At 37.5% G+C, this 16742-nt stretch overlaps 1 protein-coding gene across 1 annotated transcript in view; it reads right to left on the bottom strand.

The window, feature by feature from the left end:
* LOC127634864 (transcriptional activator GLI3-like) overlaps nucleotides 1–16503 on the bottom strand; it is a 171114-nt gene extending 154611 nt beyond the window's left edge. Inside the window, exon 1 of the mRNA XM_052114588.1 lies at nucleotides 16179–16503. The gene's annotated coding sequence lies outside the window, so the exon portion shown is untranslated. The remainder of the gene's footprint in view (nucleotides 1–16178) is intronic.
* Nucleotides 16504–16742: the final 239 nt, after the last annotated feature.

Genomic DNA, 16742 nt, shown 5'->3' with positions numbered 1-16742 from the left:
CTATGACATCATGCCTCATTCTATCGAGTAGAATTCACACAAGATCAGCAAAAGATGCTGTTTAAACAACTCAAAGATGATTTAAAATAAGTAGATTTGTCATGTTGACATTCTGCTATCTGTTACTGTTTTTTATGATGACACTGACACAACTGCAATGATCGGTGAATAAAAGAGTGTAAATGGGTAGAATATAGACAAAAAAATTATGAGGCATATCTTACTTTGGGTAGATGTGTGAATGGCTTTTGGCAGCAGACAGCACCTGAGTGAAGCAGCATATCAAACAACAGAGTACATGGGCACTAAAGAGTATTTGATTAGATTTGATTCCTTTTGTAGACTAATTAAACAAACAAAACAAAAGAAAACATCACATGACATATTGCCAAGTGAACAATTGTACAGATATAGGTAAGTTTGCACCAGCTCGCTCTCCAAGCCGGTGTGTTCATGTTGACTGATCTCCAGGTCACACCTACCGATGACGTGGACCAATGATGGTTTGGACAAAGTTTTCCTAAAGGTTTGCGCTGGAAAGCTGTTACATACCACCGAAACTAACGCAAAAACACCTTTGTTTTGGACAGATTTTGATCTAATTCACGTCACACCTCTTACGTTCTTCAATTTTGTATGAAGGATGCTAGGGCCTTTACCTTCAAGAACCAAACATGTACTTTAGGTATGTTGGAATTATCACATTCTACAGAGCATATGACCACAATCCAAAATCAAAGATTACTCTTTGAATCATTGACAGGTGTGCAAAACATCTGTCTAATCATAGAAAATCATGAATCCCAACTATCTCTTAAACACACACACACACACACACACACACACACATGCAAACAAATGTCTCTACACCCACTGTGACACAATCAAATTAGAAAAACACAGACACCCACACACACTCATTAACACATTAACCTAATCTCACACATGTAATTTCACTGATCTGATGTGTTTGTGTGTGTGTATGTAAAAACAGAGACAGGTCTCACAGAGTTAATGAGTTTACATGGCTTGTTGAGCGCGCAAGAGGCACTTTGCATTGATCTCCTCTCGCTGTGCGAGAAGACAAATCACTCTGGCTCGACTCTCATCTCAACCTCTCACTCTCTAATCATATAAACACACTCCCAATAACCGAGCCATTAACATATGTCACTTCCACAAATGCCCACAGTTTAACCAGTGGGAAAATAATCTCCGGCGTTTAGGCCTTTGCTCGCTCCGCAGACTTAACATGTCTCGAACACATTGAACAAAATATCCTATTTGATTTATTGTATTGAGAAAATACATAGTTTCATTTTTCAAAATAGAATAATTTTTATTAAAATTCTCTGAATGAGAACTATTTGGTTTTTGTCCGTTGAGTGCCCTTACTGAACATCAAATAAAAGAATGTTCTGGATAAAGCTGTTGATTACCACAGAAAATAATTTCTCTTCCCTCAGTTTAGTAAACCACAACAAAAATATTTGTTTACAGTAATGCACTTACAATGGAAGTATGTGGGGCAAAGTATTCCAGAGGGTTTAGGGGCCATTTAGTCCAAATGCATACTTGTGCTTAAAACAAGCTAGATGCAGCACAACGAATAGAATAGAAGTGTCTCAAGACTGTCTCACATGTTTTTAAAAGTAGAAGTTCTTTTTAACTTGGCATAGCATCTAAATAATTTGCCACTCCTGTGTGTTTAAAGGCACCTGTTTAGGGCACGTTTTCATAGAAAAATACGTTAATACAGCGCATATGGATGTCCCTTAAAAGTAAAAATATGCAGATTTTATTTAGTTAAATAGCTTATTTTATTTCTTATATACAAAAATGGGTGTTTTTGAGCTGTTAAGTTGTCTATATTCTCTATTTAGCTGAAGGACTACTTGCCTCATAGACGTTCATTGTAAGTGCATTACTGTAAAAAATATATATATATTTTCATTGTTTATACAATCTTATGGGCAAGTTCGCAATTATTTTAGTAGTAATCGACAGCATGTCGCAGATTCTGGCGATACAGTTTAACAAAATGGGTGTAACTTGCAGACAAGAATAATTGCAGTTACGCAAGACTTTTGAAAACAGGCACTGCAATTGGCATTAACAATTTTTATTCTGGGTGTGTAAATGTCTTATTAAAAGATGTATACCACATCAACTGCTGATCATTTTGATTTATGTGCATGAGAATTATACAAAACAACATGCTCCAAACAAGGCTGCAAGATATACAGTCAACTAAGTGTCTGTCCTCTCGGAAGGTTCTCAGATGCCCTCTCAGCAGAAAAGAGGGATTTTGGAGGGAGGAGTTGGAGAGATGTCGTCTGAGTTCAGTAGAGTCATTCAGTCTAATAGGAGGAGACAAGTGCTTAGACTGTAGCACAAAAAGCCAAACAACATAAATAATTCTAAAAGCTAAGGAGCCCCCTTTGTATGTGGAAGTACCCCCTGAATACAGTGCTGACATACACACATGCCATCACGTGACGCACACACATATCCTGGCATCTGAGGGGTTTTTCAAGTCTTTGTGAGAGAGGACATCTATAATACGGATGTCAGTACAACTGTTCTAGATATCATATTGGTCATATAAAGAAAAAAATTATGCATACAGTATTCTTTCTTTTACTCATGCATTCATACTTAAAATGATAGTTCACTCAATAATTCAATATATAGTCATTTACTCACCCTCTTGTAGTTCTTTAACTGTATGATTTTCTTTCTTCCATGGAACACAAATAGTTAACTTTTGAAGAACATCCTGGTCGCTCTATTTCCATATAATAACAGGCATTTAAGTTGTTATTCATTGATAATCTGATGATGAACAACAACTGTTCCTCATACAAAGCTATCATATTATTTCAGAAGACTTGGAATAGAGCACACAATTCTTGAGACTACTTCTACAATGAAAAATATATTTTTAAACTTTTGTGTTCCACTGAATAAAAAAATGAATGTGGGTTTGGAACAACACGAGGGTGAGTAAACAATAAAATGTGTATTTTTGGGTGAACTTTGTCATTAAATGCCTGCACACACTAAAATACAGACCGACCTGAAACGTGCACATGAAACTCCACTGTGTTCTACTCAAACATGCACTTTATATGCATGAAATAACTCACACAGGTGGGCAGACATACACATATGCATGAAATGCAGGGTGGTAGAATCTTGTAAATCTGTTTGTGAAAGCAGATTTTGAGGGGGGGGGTCGAAGGGAGCTTACACACTGAGTTCTGAGGGGGGAAAAAACACTCCCCACTCAACTCTTTCTCTCTAACTCTCTCTACCCTCTTTTCTTTTCCGTTGTCTTCCAAACTCATCCTGACCCTTTTTCTATCTCTTTATAATCCTTTCTGCATTCCTCTTTCTCCTTGCCACTATTTTTTCCCCAAAATGGACTTCAATTAAATCATATCAAACCATATCGTTTTAGTTTTTCAAAGGACTTTGAATGTAATGCCATATTAGCCATACAGGTATGGGACAATGTGAGGGTGAGTAAATGATTAGGCAATTAAAGTCCCCATTTATTAAACAGTTTTTTGCTTTCATTAGTTAATTTTAAATGGTCCTGAATAAATATTATAAATGTATTAATTGTAGTCTCTCAATTAAAATGATCATAAAATGTGCATGCATAATAATTAAAAAATTCTCTTAAAAAATGGTTTAAGATGAAGTCTAGCATGCCAAACCATAACTTGTCAACTTCCCAAAACTATTTCATATTTCAACTACACATTTACAGCAAAGAACAGCATCCAACATGCACTTTTGGACATCTTACAGTTATCACAGTCTACACAGCACATCACCACAATCCACAATTCCCACCAACACACACACATACACATCTGTGCTACCCATTCTATGATTCACTGTCTCTCTCTGTTCTTCATATGGTGGAAATCTGTCTGGACAAAGTTTAAAGAGCCCTTTTGTCCCAGTAACTAACCCATAGTATGCAAACTCAGTTCCCCATTCATAAACTTAGCAAGTCCGGGTGCCCTGGGCCTCTAGTCTCTCTCTCTCTCCCTCAGCAGTGAGTAATGTCCTGCCTCTTCTCAGACAATGACTACGGCAAGTAGCCGCCAAACTGTGGGGCAGCGAGAGAGGGGGAGCACTCACGAGCGCCTTTGACAAATGGAACCTATCGCTCTAAACCGCGGCTGCTGGAAGAGCCTTTCCTACGGCACATGGCACGCCACTGTCCGCCGAGAGCACGCTGCAGCCTAAAGAGGCCAATTGTGTGTGTGTGTACCTGTGTTTGTGAGTGTGGCTGAATAATATATTCCATAGCAAAGTCTAACCTTGTCCTCCTACAAGAATAAGATGTATTTTCCAAGCAAGCTGGGCCCTCTTGATAAAAACATCCTTCTGGATTGGTGTAGTGTGGCGAGAGCCCTTGTACCGCTCATGTGCACATTTATCCTGCTTTTGATCTCTAAATGTTTGCCTCTATTAGGGGTGGTTGGAAAAGCCAAAATTGTATATCATGATATGAGTAATTCTATATCACAGTAACAGAATACATCACAGTAGGCCTTTATTATAGTTCTTTTTGAATATACAGTATGTGAAATGGTGCTGAAAGCGATTTTAGCATTCTGAAGCTTTCACATGACCAAGACGTTGAATTAGCCATGCCCCCTCATTCCAAAACCCTGCCCTGCAAGGATAATTTTGCGACCAAAACCGAGCAAAAGAGCAGCATTGCTTCCCTGGCTGTCAAATTGAACAATGGCACAATAGCGCCCTCAGCTGAAAAATATTACGATTCATAGCCTCAATGATCCGCTTCAAATACAACACTATGAGAACAGGCAAAATGATTGACAAGTGAAAAGCGTCAATGTCCGCGGTTCACAAAATTTTGTAAAACTGATACTATTAAACGGAGAGTTCAGAGTCAGACATGAAATTCTGACTGGATGAGCCACTTCAAAGCCAATGTAAAAAAACAAAAGCTGATATACACACACCTGTGACCGCACATCTTTTGAATTCTATATTAACACAGCAAGCTGTGCCATTGCAACCATCGAGTACAGCAGTGCCCACCCATTTTTTTTTTTTCAGCTTTCTTGGTTCCGAAAGTATATTTACCATTTATTTATTCAATAGGGATTTCATAAAACCCATCATAAATTCATTCTAAGCCAAGAACCAGTCAGCTCCAAAGTGACTCATAAAATAACAAACTTTGATTTTAATCAAAAAAGTATTTGATAATCAGACAAAAAGACAAACGTATATGCAGTTGTTAAATTGGGATTTCGGAGGTGGGGAAACCCTAAAATGGTAAAAGGGTGATGTCGCAATCATGCCACCCGCCCATGTATTTTATGAACTTCAACTTATTTGAATAAAATACATGGGTGCCTAGATATGGATTAATTAATTGGCCTGGATTTAATTCACATAATAAGCTTTTTTTTTGCAGATGAATCAATTTTACTGGGATAATGATTTGTCTGTCATTATTTCTGCATCATGTAATTAATCAACTTCATTGTGAAATAATATATAGAATATTTGGTTTTAGTGTTTTACATTAGATGACAAACTTGATTAAGAATGATATCAATGTATATTATACATTTTATAAAAATCAGATGACAGCTTGGACAAGTTACCTTCTTCTTGCCCTAGATTGGGCATCATCTTATAGAACATGCTAAACTTTGGCCTAAATCTAGTTATGCTATAATTTAAAAGTAAATGCACATTGCTCTTAACAAACACCTTCTACACAACTACCTTTTACTCAAATTTTTCTTCTGATAATATAATTTAAAATGAAAACATTTGCTTTATATTATAAAAGAGTTTTAAAATTCTTCACTGTGGTGTGAAGAAGAATTTTTACTAGTGAATCCCACTGTACATTATGTACGAGTGGTCTTTAGATCTCAAGTGATTTTTTGATTTATGTTGATATTGCATGTGAGTGATTCCACTACAAAACCCCTTTATGTATACAGATTTTTAATAAACTAAGCAAAATACGTTCTGCATATCAGTGGATCTAAGAAAAGGTTGAGCAGTTGATTCCATATTACGTGATTTCTATGAAACAGAGATTGGACCACGGTGCAAAGAAATGAAAAGTATGTCTGTATGTGGGGCCGCTACTGTGATAGATGCTACATGCATCATCTACCAGTGTCCGCAAATGACTAGAGAGAAGCATAGTAAGCTTGAGATGTTTTTAAACAAGCACACTCACCAAATATATGGAATGGATTGACAAACAAGCATTTTTTTCGAATGATTTTTTAATCGAAGTTTAAACGGAAACGAGCGGTGTTACGGACCATATCGGCCCAATTTAACATCTGGGTATGTAATTAATGTCTTTCATGAGGGAATAAACTAAAATCCCATGAAGCATTGTGACTGACATAATCTAATTAAAAACTATGAAAAAATATAAAACTATTGATTTAAAGTTATTGATGTAAAGTATAGAATCTAGTTTGAGAGTGTAGGCATTGCATCATGGAAGTGGGCAGTTGCTGCTGGACCCTTTTGCAGCAGTTTGTCAGCTGTGATTCTCTGATTGGAGGATTTTTCTCGGTTGGATCGTGGATAGATCACCCGCATGAGTTAAAACAAAATAAACTGAAATAACACGCCTAATAGCTTCAGCAGAAGCATATCCCATTGATTAGAAACTTCAGCGTACAATAGGTCTGTCTTAAAAAGTTTAACAATGTATATACAGTGGTGGCCAAAAACTATGGCACCCATGGTAAATATGAGAAAACAAGGCTGTGAAAAAAAATCTGCATTGTTTATCCTTTTGATCTTTGACTTTTAATTGAAGTAAAACAATTGAAAGAGGGGAAATATCTCATTATTAAATACATATTTTTCTCCAAAACATGTTGCCACAATTATTGGCACTCCTAGAAATTCCTATGAGTAAAATATATCTGATGTATATTCACATTCATATTTTACATTTTTGAATGCACCTGGGTGGCAAGGCACATGAAATTGTTCAGCCATGACTTCTTATTTCAAAGGGGTATAAATATGAGGTAACACACAGGCCAAATTCCCTTAATCATCAATCACAGTTTGTTAGTCTAAAGAATATAGTTCTGATGTGTGGCAACAGGGTGTTGAGTTTCACAAAATGGGAAGTGGCTATAAGAAAGTAGCCAAAGCATTACAAATGCCCATTTCCACCATCAGGGCAATAATTAATAAGTTTCAATCAATGGGAGATCTTAAGAATCGGCCTGGAAAAGGACACGTGTATATATTGTCTCCGCACACAGTGAGGAGGATAGTTCAAGTGGCCAAAGAATATCCAAGGATCACAGCGTGAGAATTGCAGAAATTGTTTGGGTCTTGGGGTCAGAAAGTTCAAAATCAGATATCACCTACATCACCACAAGTTGTTTGGGAGGGTTTAAAAAAAAAAAGCCCTCATCCAGCAACATACTCAAGCATCTTCAGTTGCCAGACACTACTGGAACTTCGACTACTGCGACTATGGTCAGATGAAACAAAAAATTGCTTTTTGACAGCAAACACAAGAGATGGGTTTCGCACACACAGAGATGAAGAAGTTCCCAATGCCCAAGGTTAAATGTGGTGATGGATCTTTAACATTGTGGGGCTGATTAATGACATCTTGTTTAGATACATGGCATCATGGACTCTATCAAATACCAACAGATGTAAAATCAAAACCTGGCTGCCTCTGCCAGAAAGCTCACAATAGGAGCTGATTGGATCTTCCAGCAGGACAATGATCCAAAACAAACATCAAAATCAACACAAAAATGGTTCACTGACAACAAAATCAAAGTTCTGCCATGACCATCCAAGTCCCTTGACCTTAACCCCATAGAACACCTGTGGGGTGAACTGAAGAGGAGAGTTCACCAAAATGGTCCTCTGAATTTGAAGGATCTGGAGAGATTCTGTATGGAGGAATGGTCTCAGATCCCTTGTTATGTGTTCTCTAACCTCATTAGGCATTATAAGAGAAGACTCAGAGCTGAAATCTTGGCAAAGAGAGGTTACAAATAGTACTGAATAAAAGAGTGTCAATAATTATGGCCAATGCTTTTTGGATAAAAACATTTATTTAATAATGAGATATTTCCCCCTGTTCAATAGTTTTACTTAAATTAAAAGCCCTCTTTGCTCATATTTACCAAGGGTGCTAATATTTTTGGCCACAAATGTACAGTAGTTAAAAATCAATTCACTTATGGAGAAAATGAATGGGATTTTAACTTCCGGAATAAGACTGTTGCGCTTTATTAAACTCTTCACGTTGTGCCAAACAACACCCCTCATCTTCACTTGTTTGGGACACATCCCGCTCTGTATTTTCACGTTATTCCATGTTTTCTCATCACTCTTGTTTGTAAATAACATAACATATCCCTGCCTACTGATAGCAGGTGCAAATACTGTGTGCAAATATCTTCTGCGGCATAAATGGTACAGCAAAATCTTCCCTGGTTGACACATCTCTACCACCGAACCGTGTACTGTACATACCGTCAGACCGCCCAACCCTACTCTATTACTCCTCCTCTCTTGCCCCTCTGAGAGTATACGTGTCATTATAAACAACTGCAGACTCCGAAGACCCGTTCTCTCCCTCCCCTCCACTCCAAAAGCTCCTAGAGGGAACTAGTCTGTAAAACTTTTGCCTCCACCCCCTCTCCCTCTCTCCCTGCTTGAAAGGAGCTGGTCTTTGTTCAGCAGGAGAGGGACCCCTCCAATAGCCCCTACCTCCTCTTCAAAGCTCCCTGTGGAGTATTGTTAAAACAAAGCCCCCCCTCTTACACACCTCTTCCCTCCTCTCTCCTTCTCTCTCTTACTCCATCTAAACCCGGGCCCTTAAAACCAGCACACTTTGCATGAGAAAAGCGATTAGTCTTCCGATGCTGTGATGACAATGGGGAAGTCTTTCAGGCTTGCTTGAAATTTGCTCATATAGTTGAGTCCCCTATTTTGTTTTTGTAAATAGGGACATTATTTATCTCAGTGACAGGGGAGGGCAAGGGATTTAACATTTACTTCTAAAAGTACTTAGACAGAGAGTGTAAAGGAGTCAGTGCAAAACATACAGGGAAGAAGAGGCAAATAGGAGTGGAGTATTGCTGAGGGATTTAGGAGTACATATTCCCCTTCATTGACTGTCTGACTTTCTATGGATCTGATATTCAGTTATTCCTGAGGTCTTGTGTCCCTGACCTTAGGGTTAAAGATTAAGTCAGTAAATTGTGGATGATTATAATACTTAGAAAAGAGATTTAATGGTTTATTTTTTTCATTCAACGTGGAATGCTGTAAAATCTTATCTATATCGTTTATGCAACCTATACAGCATAAAATAACATACTGATGTGATTAATTTAATTAAAGGATGTTCTGGGTCCAGTGCAAGTTAAGCTCAATTGACAGTATTTTTGGCATAATGTTGATAAACACCAAAAAACAAATGTTGACTCTTCCATCCTTTTCTTTAAAAAATGCAAAGATTGAGGTTACAGCGAGGCCCTTACAATGGAAGTGAATGGAGACAATGGAAGGGATTGTAGCCAATTTTTGGAGGCCTTAAACACAGAAATTTTAAGCTTATAATTTTTTAAAAGCACACATTAATTCTGTTAAAACTCATGTATTATTTATCATTTAAATGGACATGTTTACAGTCATTCTAGGGTTTTAGGGTTTGTTGACTCTTACATTACATCGTCATGGCAACAAAGTTGAAAAATTGGCTATATCTTTCCACAGAAATGGTAAGTTAACGATTTTATCACACTAAAATCATGTTTACATGCATATCCTTTATATCTTGTGGCTATACTTTTAAAACAGTGAGTAGTTCAACATTTAAAAATTTGCCCCATTCACTTCCATTATACTGTAAATGCCTCACTACAACCTTGATGTTTGCTTTTTTTAAAGAAATGGAGGGATGAGTTGAAACAAATGTTTGTCCTAATCAAAATTTTGTAACAAATGCTGTCGATTGAGCTTAACATGAAATGGACCCGGAACATTCCTTTAAATCAATTCATTAGAATCAGAACGGCCTATTGTAGCTTCTATGCAATGGTGTAGAACTTCCATTCTTCTTTGTCCTGACAATCTCCTGGTGTAAACTCTGGAGACCAGCAGTGTAGAAATCAGAGACATCGATCACACTGAGGGACCAAGTCATTTGTGCCCTTTGCGTGTGTGTATGTGTGCAGCGTCTTCACATTTGCTCAAAATACCTCACATCAAAGCTGATGTCCCGGGATATTTACAACACACTAAACACTCCGTCACCAGAAGTCATTCACCCACCCTGCCACCAAATGGGTAAGTACTTAGTTCTCTTGTTGCCGCACTTCACACACACAGGTTTACAGATGGTTTTACGACCAGGACAGCAAATAAAAGAGGCAAACCAAGAAGTTCTTGCCAACACACTACCTGAGCTGTTTGCACTCACCTACTTGAGAAAAGAAAACATTAGCTTTAACCATGCCACACTTTTTTTTTAACACATACATCCAGAAACTATTCCAAAAGCCAGAATTTTCATGTTTAGGCTGGTTTGGCAATGTTTTAGCTAGTTGGATAAGTATACTCATATTGTTCACCTTAGTTGGTGAATTTGGTTAATCAGCATGATTTTTGTGGTGAAGCTGTTTGACCAAGGACGTCTTGCTGGTTAAGCTTCTTAAGAAGCCTGTTGGTGACACCAGCACACCAGCATGCAAACATATGGTCACAAGAATGCAAAAATCCATCTTATTTAAACGCCCTTTAAGAAAGTGTCCAATCAGTGTCAAGTGAACCTGAAAGCAGCCTAATTAAAACCAACCTGGTAAAGCTAATTCAGAAGCATCCTGTGTGCAAATATGCATATGCTTGTGACCGACTATGCTTGTTTTTTTGTTTTTTGGAGGGGGAATAACTATTTTTTCTCCTTTTCCCAGTCTCTAACCCTTCTCTAAAAGGGTAAATGGCCAGGCTAATTGGCAGGTCAATTCTGAGTTTCCAGCAGCCAGCGCTGCCAGTGAAAACAAACTGTCACCTTCAAAGTTTGGTATGGACCTGCTCATTTCCTGTGACTGCCCGCAGGCTGTATGTGAATGAGAGAGAGAATGAAATGGGGGGGTGGTATGTGACTAAACATGTGAATTAGCATGTTTTCTTGCCCCTGAGTCCCATACGAAGCATGATAGGAGATTTTAGCTGGGTTACTTACAGGTCATGAGCAAGTTATTATAACTGAGGAGATAATGGGACACTGGGAGGGCAACACAAGGCATAATTAATAGAAAAAAAACTGAGAATGAAACATGGAACATGTACAAGGAAAGAAAAAAGAGAGTGAAAAGAAAAGGCAACAGATACAGTGGGCTCCACAAAAATGCCACAGAAATTGGTAAAAAAATTAAATAATTCAAAATATGGGTGAAAATATGCCTCCGTAAGAAATTCTTCTTTTTTTCCTTCTTTTTTTTTCATAATAAAAAGAGTTGATGCTGATTAAATTTTGTAGGTAACAACCTAATTAGAATGAAAATGGATTTTAATAATTGATTCAAAGTATTTTGCTTGAAACAATGACACATTTTTATATAATTATTAAAAAAATGCTCTCATAAAGGTAAAAATACCACTGAAAATCAATTCCAGGAGAGAATATTGCCCCTTAAAAAAAAAAAAAAAATTCCAACAATGGTCCAAACTGAAATTCTGTGATTTTGTTCATTTAAACCTGGAAATAAGATGAAAGTTTGATCATGACAAACCTGGAAATAACAGAGAAGTATACATTTATGATGTATAGGCCTGGAAAAATCATGGAAATATAAAATCATAAAAAGTTTTCAAAATTTTTAAAGTGAATATGAATTTACTAAATATAAATTGGAAAAACTTCCAATGAAGCAGACAAGATACTCACATTTTGAAACAATGTCATACCATGCTTGACAACATAGATTGTAACAAGTACAAGGGGGGCATACCATATACTTCAAAATTCTAAAATGCATGTAAACATTTCCATTCAATTCAATTTACACTCAAACTGTTAGCCTGACAATATATAATTTATAACAAACAATTTGGATATAATCAGTAAACTGCATTTTCACAAGAAGTCTCAGACCTGGACCCTACTGTATATAAGGATAGAATAATAGAAAAGGAGATAAAGAATAAAAGAAAGAGAGGGAGAGAAACAGAAAGAAGAGAAGGAAGGGGTCGTCCTGACATAGAGGCAGATCTGAGGCATGCCCTGAAGGGACGACTGGGCCTGGGGATTAGAAAGGGGTAAAGAGAAAAGAGAGAGAGAGCGAGAAAGAGAGAGCAAGCCCATAAGAGCAAGCCCCCCAACAAAGCAAGAGACCCCCTCTACTGAGACACAAATATAGATGAACACTTCTGACATGTCTCTACTTCTCCACGATGGCTCAACTTCTCATCCAACAATCCGCACTCTAACCTGTCCCACACCTTGAGAACCTCTCCCTCTCTACCTTTCCCTCTGTCTATCCGCCTTTTTCCTCAATTACACACTCTCACTTGTTCCTTTCTCTCTCTCTTTCGCCCTTTGTCTCCTTTTCATTTGATGTCGAACGTATCAAAGTTGAGGATCATCAAAGTGAGAAATTTCAGTTGGAAGTCATGGCTTGTTGACAGCATTGAGTGGAAGCAGAGCACCACAGTACCTCACAACAAAGATTCCATGACAATTGTAGTCAGGTGCTGCTAGTTTAGGTCAAAAATGCTAAACATGGGCAAATACATCAGTTACGTTTAGAAAATAAAAAAGTAATTTTACTCCTCAGTCTCTCTCTCTATATATCTCTGGAGGCAAGATATAAAAATAGGACAAATCTGACAACAGAGTGGGGAGCTGTACGGAGTTCGATTTTTGATAAAATACCACATGCACAAAAAGCCTAGTAGTCGCCACATACCGCAACAGATCTATCATAACAAATCACTCTCTATGCCTAGTGCAAAAGCAATCAGCCCAGCCTAGCTGCTGAGACGCCAAACTCAAAAAACACTGCGTAACAAGAAAAAAAAGAAGCTTCCAATCGCCCCGAGAGCACTTCCACAATCTCAATCTGTTATCAGCCTCAAAGAAACACACAAATTTCCCATCCATTTGTTCCTTATTGGTTTGGACAATAAGCACAGTGCTATTCAAACTTGCATTAGCATCTCAATGGCCCCCTGTTAGTCATCTCATTCCCACATGCACCTAATGACAGGTAAAACTGCTTTAGGATGCTAAAGGACCCTCTGGGTGAAGGGTACAGGCGTCCCTCTCAAATGCCGTGGCCTAATCTGAGGGTTTATGCACGTGGAGTGGGGGAAGGAGGGGGTAATGGGATGACATTGAGGATAATCGTGTGTCATCTCCGCTTGTTAATATTAGCCGGTGACATAGTGTGCTCAGTACGGTGGGCGGGAAAGGGGAGGCAGGCGGGAGTGACCCGCTAACCTTTGGTTCTGTTCTGCAATGCAGCCATGCATATATGAACAGTAAACCATGATAAACTCCTGTTTGATGAGGGACACTTGCAAGGAACTGTGAGTATGTTAATAAAGATATGAAGTCTATTTTTTATCTTGGATGTCTCCTCTGTGCCTGGCTCAGTGAGGATGAATAATTCACGAGGCAAATATTTGTGCAAAATTACACCTGTTGGATCAAAGCCTTTTCTGTTTCATTTAAGCACATTTGTACATTTTTATGTTATACACATTCTACACGTTTACTGGATGTCTGTTCTAGATTACTTTAAGCACATGCAACCATTAGCAATATAATATATTCTGTCCTGTTTCATGTTGTAAAGCTTGAGTTTAATTAAATTCATATCCCAATATCCAAATATAATACAAATGCATCCATGTTAAACTATAAATTACAAACATGTGTGCTTGATTCATTCATATTTTGGGAGATCAGATTTTTCAATTCAGTGTATCTATTCTAGTATTTAATTTTTAAACTACTTAATTTTATTTTTAGGCAAAGCACAAGCCTAAAGACATATTTGTTCCCAAAAGAAAAGATAGAAGCTTGAGATAAACACAAACTCATGCAGTGGAATTTTTGGTAATCACACAACGGTTTGAGTCTTATCAGAAAACACCTTATCAGAGAGCTTAAGATCTTAAATGGATTCTTATTTTATATTTTTTTTACTAAAGGTGGAAACATCATAAATCTCTACAACGACCTACTACTGAATTTGACATCAAAGACAGAACTGATTACAGATTATATGATATATTTTCTTTATATCCCATGTTTGACTAAGATCATGCAAATTCACTAGGCCACTGTATAACTTTTAACATGATGAGATGTTACAAAAATATATAATTCTGAATTACATTTAAATATCTGAGGAAATATAAAATCACCCATTAGAGCCCTGTGTCAATCATGTTTAAGAAGTAATACAGTCTACATAGACTTATTCAATGAAATGTAAACAATTCACTTGGAAACAACTGTCATAAACTGCTTGGCACAAGGTAAATGTAATAAAAGACCAAAATGAGAAATAAACTGGAGGGGGGCGACTTAAACAATCAAAAATAGAGAAAGAGCAGGCCTCATTTCGTAAACTTTACATTACAGTGACCATGTTAAACATGTATTATAATTATTAAAATAACAATAACAAGCAACTATATCTGCAAAATAATTTAATATATAAATATATATATTACATGTTGTTCGTTACTGTTAGGCTCCGAGCTTATACTTTTGTAATACACAGTAGAATTAACACTGTAACATGTGGCCGAACGTTTAATTCGAATTCAGATTTTTGAATTTAAATTTGAAATTTTGAAAGATGAAATTTTTTCTGAATCACCGTTAATTGCGCGCCAGGTGTTAGAAGGGATTTGGCGGGGCAGTCAAGGCATGAACATTCCAAACACTCTCATGCGTGTTGCCGATCTGCAAAACTGCAAGTTTCTGGAGTGACTGTTCCTTAAGTCGGGTTAAAGGCCATAAAGTTTTACATAAGCTGCAAGCGAATATCTAAAGTAATAAGGCACATTAATGCACTAACTTTGCACCATATTCAAACGGAAAATGATAATTTCCACCATTAAACTCTTAATTAATCTGGGTTTTGATGCTCAAAGTCTAATCAAATTAAAGGCATTTGTACTTATTTCAATTAGGGATCTATTTAGGGTGTTTATCATCATGCAAAGCCGACACTTAATTTAAAAAAACATTATTTTTATTCATTTGAGCTAAATACATACATTTTACATAGTCCCAGTACAATCGAACATAATTATTTTAAAATGGCTGGCCCGCCTATTATTATCATCCAAAGAGATAATTTTTTTTTTTTTACATTGTAAGGCCATCATGCAATCCGTTTAATTTTTTGCAACGTATAAGAGTTCAGAGACAGGTTGTTTTTTCCCTTCTCCATATAGTAAAGTGAGAAATAAGCTACCCTAAAATTGTACTGGCAGGAAAATTACGCAATTAAAATATAATGCGATGTAAATATCCAAATCTCCAGCTTTTATTCAGGGCTATATTTAAAAAAGTTTTTAAAAGCCCCCTTTGAACTTACTTTACCACATAAATAAATACTAAATAATAATATTAACAATTACAATTGTGGCAATGGACACAATGAAAAGTTCATTGAAAATGACGTGCTGCACTGAAGCCCGTTGCGTCCCTAATGGATGTTATTATTTGGAGAAATTATCAATCAGACAGGCGTAAAACATTAGGACACAAAATATTAGCAGACCAATCTTTCTCTATTTTTGCCGTAAGTTTGTCAATAAGTGGCCAAAGTGTGCAAAACGGCTCTGCTGAACTTGCGCCGCACTTTATAAAAAAAGAAAACCAAAATAACAGCACACATCCGACAATAAACATTCTCTTTATGTGTTCGTCCCATTGACTTAATGTATTAATTTGCACCAAACTGTCAGGGGTATCGCATTGCGCATTTTGCGACTTATTTGAAACGCGATACCCCTGACAGCACGGTGCATTACTCTTTTCCCCCCTCTTCTTCTTCTTTTGTCAAAACTTTCATGCAACCAAAGGCAAAGAGGCACAGCTCCAGATTTCTTGCACTTACTCGTCCGAAGGTGTCTTCCCTCCACTTGTTCCGAAACTTCTTTCCTCTCCTCGAAGACTTTCTTCTCGCTCGTGCGCAGATGCTTGCTGCAGAATGAGAGCGACTCTTCGCTTCTTCACTTAAAACTCCAAAACTGCTCTGCTGAGATTTCTCTTTTTTCTTTCTGTCTTTCTTTCCTAGTCTTCCCTTTCTTTCCAAAGTGCGCTTGGCAGAGGCAGCCCGAGCACTAAACTAACGCACTGACTTTGCCTACATGCCTAAAGACTACCACCAAAAGTGCTGCGACTCGAGATACTCCTAAATGTTTATCGCAATAAAGGCTGTAACGGACAGTTTCTTGAGGAAAGAAGATTTGAAGTGTGCTGTGGAGCTCCAGCTGCCCTTTCCCTTTGCGTAACTCCTCCCTCTCGGAGAGCGAACACACTACTTCCCCTCATTTTCTTTCTGCCCCCTTTTTCACTCCCTCCCTCCTTCACTTATCCCAGCGCTCATTCCTGAGACGGTGGAGTCACTTTTGAGTGATCGGAGACTGAAAACCAGTCACACTTTTCATTAGTATTCGTG

This window comes from Xyrauchen texanus, chromosome 42 (assembly GCF_025860055.1).
Source record: "Xyrauchen texanus isolate HMW12.3.18 chromosome 42, RBS_HiC_50CHRs, whole genome shotgun sequence".
NCBI lineage: Eukaryota > Metazoa > Chordata > Actinopteri > Cypriniformes > Catostomidae > Xyrauchen > Xyrauchen texanus.
This window is presented reverse-complemented; position numbering and strand designations above follow the sequence as displayed.